This window comes from Gorilla gorilla, chromosome 13 (assembly GCF_029281585.2).
Source record: "Gorilla gorilla gorilla isolate KB3781 chromosome 13, NHGRI_mGorGor1-v2.1_pri, whole genome shotgun sequence".
NCBI lineage: Eukaryota > Metazoa > Chordata > Mammalia > Primates > Hominidae > Gorilla > Gorilla gorilla.
Window position 1 is genome coordinate 97,300,685 of NC_073237.2, and position 6,088 is coordinate 97,306,772.

Below are 6,088 nucleotides of genomic sequence, written 5' to 3' on the forward strand. Positions count from 1 at the left end.
GCTTTGGTATCAGAATGATGCTGGCCTCATAAAATGAGTTAGGGAGGATTCCCTCTTTTTCTATTGATTGGAATAGTTTCAGAAGGAATGGTACCAGTTCCTCCTTGTACCTCTGGTAGAATTCGGCTGTGAATCCATCTGGTCCTGGACTCTTTTTGGTTGGTAAACTATTGATTATTGCCACAATTTCAGCTCCTGTTATTGGTCTATTCAGAGATTCAACTTCTTCCTGGTTTAGTCTTGGGAGAGTGTATGTGTCGAGGAATGTATCCATTTCTTCTAGATTTTCTAGTTTATTTGCGTAGAGGTGTTTGTAGTATTCTCTGATGGTAGTTTGTATTTCTGTGGGATCGGTGGTGATATCCCCTTTATCATTTTTTATTGTGTCTATTTGATTCTTCTCTCTTTTTTTCTTTATTAGTCTTGCTAGCGGTCTATCAATTTTGATTGTATATCTAGAAAACCCCATTGTCTCAGCCCAAAATCTCCTTAAGCTGATAAGCAACTTCAGCAAAGTCTCAGGATACAAAATCAATGTACAGAAATCACAAGCATTCTTATACACCAACAACAGACAAACAGAGAGCCAAATCATGAGTGAACTCCCATTCACAATTGCTTCAAAGAGAATAAAATACCTAGGAATCCAACTTACAAGGGATGTGAAGGACCTCTTCAAGGAGAACTACAAACCACTGCTCAAGGAAATAAAAGAGGATACAAACAAATGGAAGAACATTCCATGCTCATGGGTAGGAAGAATCAATATCGTGAAAATGGCCATACTGCCCAAGGTCATTTACAGATTCAATGCCATCCCCATCAAGCTACCAATGACTTTCTTCACAGAATTGGAAAAAACTACTTTAAAGTTCATATGGAACCAAAAAAGAGCCCGCATCGCCAAGTCAATCCTAAGCCAAAAGAACAAAGCTGGAGGCATCACACTACCTGACTTCAAACTATACTACAAGGCTACAGTAACCAAAACAGCATGGTACTGGTACCAAAACAGAGATATAGATCAATGGAACAGAACAGAGCCCTCAGAAATAATGCCGCATACCTACAACTATCTGATCTTTGACAAACCTGAGAAAAACAAGCAATGGGGAAAGGATTCCCTATTTAATAAATGGTGCTGGGAAAACTGGCTAGCCATATGTAGAAAGCTGAAACTGGATCCGTTCCTTACACCTTATACAAAAATCAATTCAAGATGGATTAAAGATTTAAACGTTAGACCTAAAACCATAAAAACCCTAGAAGAAAACCTAGGCATTACCATTCAGGACATAGGCATGGGCAAGGACTTCATGTCCAAAACACCAAAAGCAATGGCAACAAAAGCCAAAATTGACAAATGGGATCTAATTAAACTAAAGAGCTTCTGCACAGCAAAAGAAACTACCATCAGAGTGAACAGGCAACCTACAACATGGGAGAAAATTTTCGCAACCTACTCATCTGACAAAGGGCTAATATCCAGAATCTACAATGAACTCAAACAAATTTACAAGAAAAAAACAAACAACCCCATCAAAAAGTGGGCGAAGGACATGAACAGACACTTCTCAAAAGAAGACATTTATGCAGCCAAAAAACACATGAAAAAATGCTCATCATCACTGGGCATCAGAGAAATGCAAATCAAAACCACTATGAGATATCATCTCACACCAGTTAGAATGGCAATCATTAAAAAGTCAGGAAACAACAGGTGCTGGAGAGGATGTGGAGAAATAGGAACACTTTTACACTGTTGATGGGACTGTAAACTAGTTCAACCATTGTGGAAGTCAGTGTGGCGATTCCTCAGGGATCTAGAACTAGAAATACCATTTGACCCAGCCATCCCATTACTGGGTATATACCCAAAGGACTATAAATCATGCTGCTATAAAGACACATGCACACGTATGTTTATTGCGGCATTATTCACAATAGCAAAGACTTGGAACCAACCCAAATGTCCAACAATAATAGACTGGATTAAGAAAATGTGGCACATATACACCATGGAATACTATGCAGCCATAAAAAATGATGAGTTCATGTCCTTTGTGGGGACATGGATGAAATTGGAAACCATCATTCTCAGTAAACTATCGCAAGAACAAAAAACCAAACACTGCATATTCTCACTCATAGGTGGGAATTGAACAATGAGATCACATGGACACAGGAAGGGGAATATCACACTCTGGGGAATGTTGTGGGGTTGGGGGAGGGGGGAGGGATAGCATTGGGAGATATACCTAATGCTAGATGACGAGTTAGTGGGTGCAGTGCACCAGAATGGCACATGTATACATATGTAACTAACCTGCACAATGTGCACATGTACCCTAAAACTTAAAGTATAATAAAAAAAGTAAAAAAAAAAAAAAAATTATTTTTATAATAACTTCAATGACACTGTATTTATATCAATAGCTCTGTAGATTTTTAAAAATAATTTCAACTTTTATTTTAGATTTGAGAGGTACATATACAGGTTTGCTACATGGACATATTACATGATGCTGAGGTTTGGGGTACACATGATCCTGTCACCCAGGTAGTGAGCACAGTACCCAATAGAGAGTTTTTCAGCCATTGCCCCTCTTTCCTCCCGCTATCCTCTAGAAATCCTCAGTGTGTATTGTTCCCATCTTTATGTCTATGTGTACCCAATGTTTAGCTCCCACTTACAAGTGAGAACAAATGGCATTTGGTTTTCTGTTTCTCTGTTAATTTGTTTAAGATAATGGCCTCCAGCTGCATTGATGTTGCTGCAAAAGACATTATTTTGTTCTTTTTATGGCTGTGTAGTATTCTATGGTATATGTGTACCACGTCATCCTTTTCCAGTCCACTGTTGATGGGTACCCAGGTAAATTTCATGTCTTTGCTATTGTGAATAGTGCTGTGATGAACTTATGAGTACATGTATCTTTTTGATAGAACAATTTATTTTCCTTTCCGTATATACCCAGTAATGGGATTGCTAGGTTAAATGGTAGTGCTGTTTTGAGTTCTTTGGGAAATCTCTAAACTTTGAGAATCACCAATTTCCACATGGCTGAACCGATTTATATTCCCACCAACAGTGTATAAGTTTTCGCTTCTCTCCACAGCCTTGCTGGCATATGTTATTTTTTGATTGTTAATAGCAGCCATTCTGGCTCTCTGCTTCTCCCATTCAACAGACAGCTGCATCTTGTGTAGTGCCAGCCACATCCCTGAGACGCTATGGAGAAAGTGAAGGGTGGAGTAAATGAGTTTGGCTGTATTAGACACCAGGTCTCTAGGGCTGCTTTTAACTCTGGCAAAGTAGATTTTGTCATGATCAATGACTACTTCATTGACCTCAACCACATGGTATTTACATGTTCTAATATGATTCCACCCATGACGAGTTCCACAGCACCATCAAGGCTGAGAATGCGAAGCTTGTCATCAATGGAAATCCCATTACCATCTTCCAGTAGTGAGATCCCACCAAAATCAAACTGGGTGATGCCAATAGTGATTATGTTGTAGAGTCTACCATTATCTTCACTACCATGGAGAAGGCTGGAGAATCCTCTCAGAGGGGAGAATCAAAACAGTCATCATCTCTGGCCCTTCTGCTGATGCCCCCATATTTGTGATGGGCATGAACCATAAGAAATACAAAAACAGCCTCAAGATTGTCAGCAATGCCTCCTACACTACCAACTGCTTAGCCTCCCTGGCCAAGGTCATCCATGACAACTTTGGCATTATGGAGGGACTCATGACCACAGTCCATGGCCTTCACTGCCACACTGCCACACCCAGAAGACTATGGATGGACCCTCTGGGAAACTGGCGTGATGGCCTTGGGGGTCTCCAGAACATCATCCCTGCATCTAGTGGCCCTGCCAAGGCTGTGTGCAAAGTCATCCCTGAGCAGAATGGGAATCTCACTGGCATGGCCTTCCATGTCCCTATCACCAATGTGTCAGTCATGGATCTGACTTGCTGTCTGGAGAAAGCTTTCAAATATGATTACATCAAGAAGGTGAAGCAGGCATAAGAGGGCCCCCTCAAGAGCATCCTGGGCTACACTTAGCACCAGGTTGTCTTCTTCAACTTTAACAATGGCACCCACTCTTCCATCTTCCATGCTGGGGCCAGCATCGCCTTTGAAAACCACTATACCAAGCTCATTTCCTGGTATGACCATGATTTTGGCTATAGCAACAGGGTGGTGAAACTCATGGTCTACATGACCTCTAAGGAATAAGAACCTCCAGGCCACCAGCCCCAGAAAGATCTCCAGAGGAAGAGAGAGGCCCTCAGTCCCGCACCACACTGAGACTCTCCCTTGCCACAGTTTCCATGTCATACCTTCTAAAGAGAGAGGGGCCCAGGGAATCATACTGTGTTGTGTACCATCAATAAAGTCTCCTGTTCTGAAAAAAAATAGCCATTTTGACTTATGTGAGATTGGTTTTGATTTGCATTTCTTTGATTAGTGATATTGAGCATTTTTTCCTATGTTTGTTGACCACTTATATGTCTTCTTTTGAGAAGTGCCTTTTCATGTCCTTTGCCCACTTTTTAATGGGATTATTTGTTTTTTGCTTGTTGAATTGTTTGAGTTCCTCATAGACTCTGGAAATTGGACTTTTATTGGGTGTATAGTTTGTGAATATTTTCTCCCTTTCTGTAGGTTGTGTGTTTACTCTTTTTTAATATACATATAGTTTCTTTTGCCGTGCAGAAGCTCTTTAGTTTAATTAGGTCCTACTTGTCAATTTTTGTTTTTGTTGCAATCATTTTTGAGGACTCGGTCATAAATTCTTCTTCTAGGCCAATGTCCAGAACGGTATTTCCTAGGTTTTCTTGTAAGATTTTTATAGTTTTAGATCTCACATGTAAATCTTAAATACATCTTGAGTTAATTTTTATATATGGTAAAAGGTAGGGATCCATTTTCTTCTGCATATGGCTAGCGAGTTAACCCAGCACCATTTATTGAATAGTAAGTCATTTCCCCAATGCTTATTTTTGTCAACTTTGTCAAGGATCAGATGGGTATAAGTGAACAACTTTATTTCTGGGTTCTCTATTCTCTTCCATTGGTCTATGTATCTGTTTCTGTACCAGTATCATGCTGTTTTGGTTACTGTAGCCTTATAGTATAGTTTGAAGTTGGGTAATGTGATGGCTGTGGCTTTCTTCCTTTTGCTTAGGATTGCTTTGGCTATTCAGGCTCTTTTTTGAGTCTATATGAAATTGAGAATAGTTTTGTTCCCTAATTCTGTGAAGAATGATGTTGGTAGTTTGATAAGAATTGCATTGATTCTCTAGATTGCTTTGAGCAGTATTGCCACTTTAATGATCTTGTGTCTTCTGATTGATAAACATGGAGTGTTTTTCCATTTATTTGTGTCATCAATAATTCCTTTCAGCAGTGTTTTGTAGTTCTCCTTGTTAAGATCTTCCACCTCCTTGGTTAGATGTCATCCTAGGTATTTTATTTTTTGTGGCTATTGTAAATGGGTTGTGTTCTTGATTTGCCTCTTAGCTTTAACTTCATTGGTGTATAGAAATGTTACTGAGTTCTGTACATTGATTTTGTATCCTGAAACGTTACTGAAGTATTTATCAGTTCTAGGAAACTTTTGGTGGTAAAATTCCATAGATTTTACAAAATAATGTGTATGTATATGATCTCATTTAATCTTTTCAACCACGTGAATTAGGTATTGTTATATTCGTTTTGCCAGTAAGAAAAGTTATGTTCAGAAAGGTGGATAATTTATTTGTGATCATAGAACCAGTAAGAAGCAGAACTAGAAGTAGAACCTGGGTTTTATGCCTCCAAATCATGTGCTTTTCCCAAAGATCACTCTGGCTGTTTGCAAAAGGCTTTAAAGTAGATCTATGGATTTTGTATAGGACAGTTCGAATAGGGTAATAAAATAATAAATCAGTAATTTCAGTACATATTGACAAAGTGAACAAAAGTGAGTTTGATTAATAGTGTGTGAGGTTAGTTATTTTTCTTATAGGTCCCTAAGGGAACACCTATTAATAGGCTTTGGAAACAGAAAATAACTAGCCTAGAGATTTA

General features: G+C 39.0%; 1 pseudogene; it reads left to right on the plus strand.

Moving 5' to 3' along the window:
- The first annotated feature begins 3,234 nt into the window (after positions 1-3,234).
- On the plus strand, positions 3,235-4,252 carry LOC109023036 (glyceraldehyde-3-phosphate dehydrogenase-like; annotated as a pseudogene).
- Positions 4,253-6,088: the final 1,836 nt, after the last annotated feature.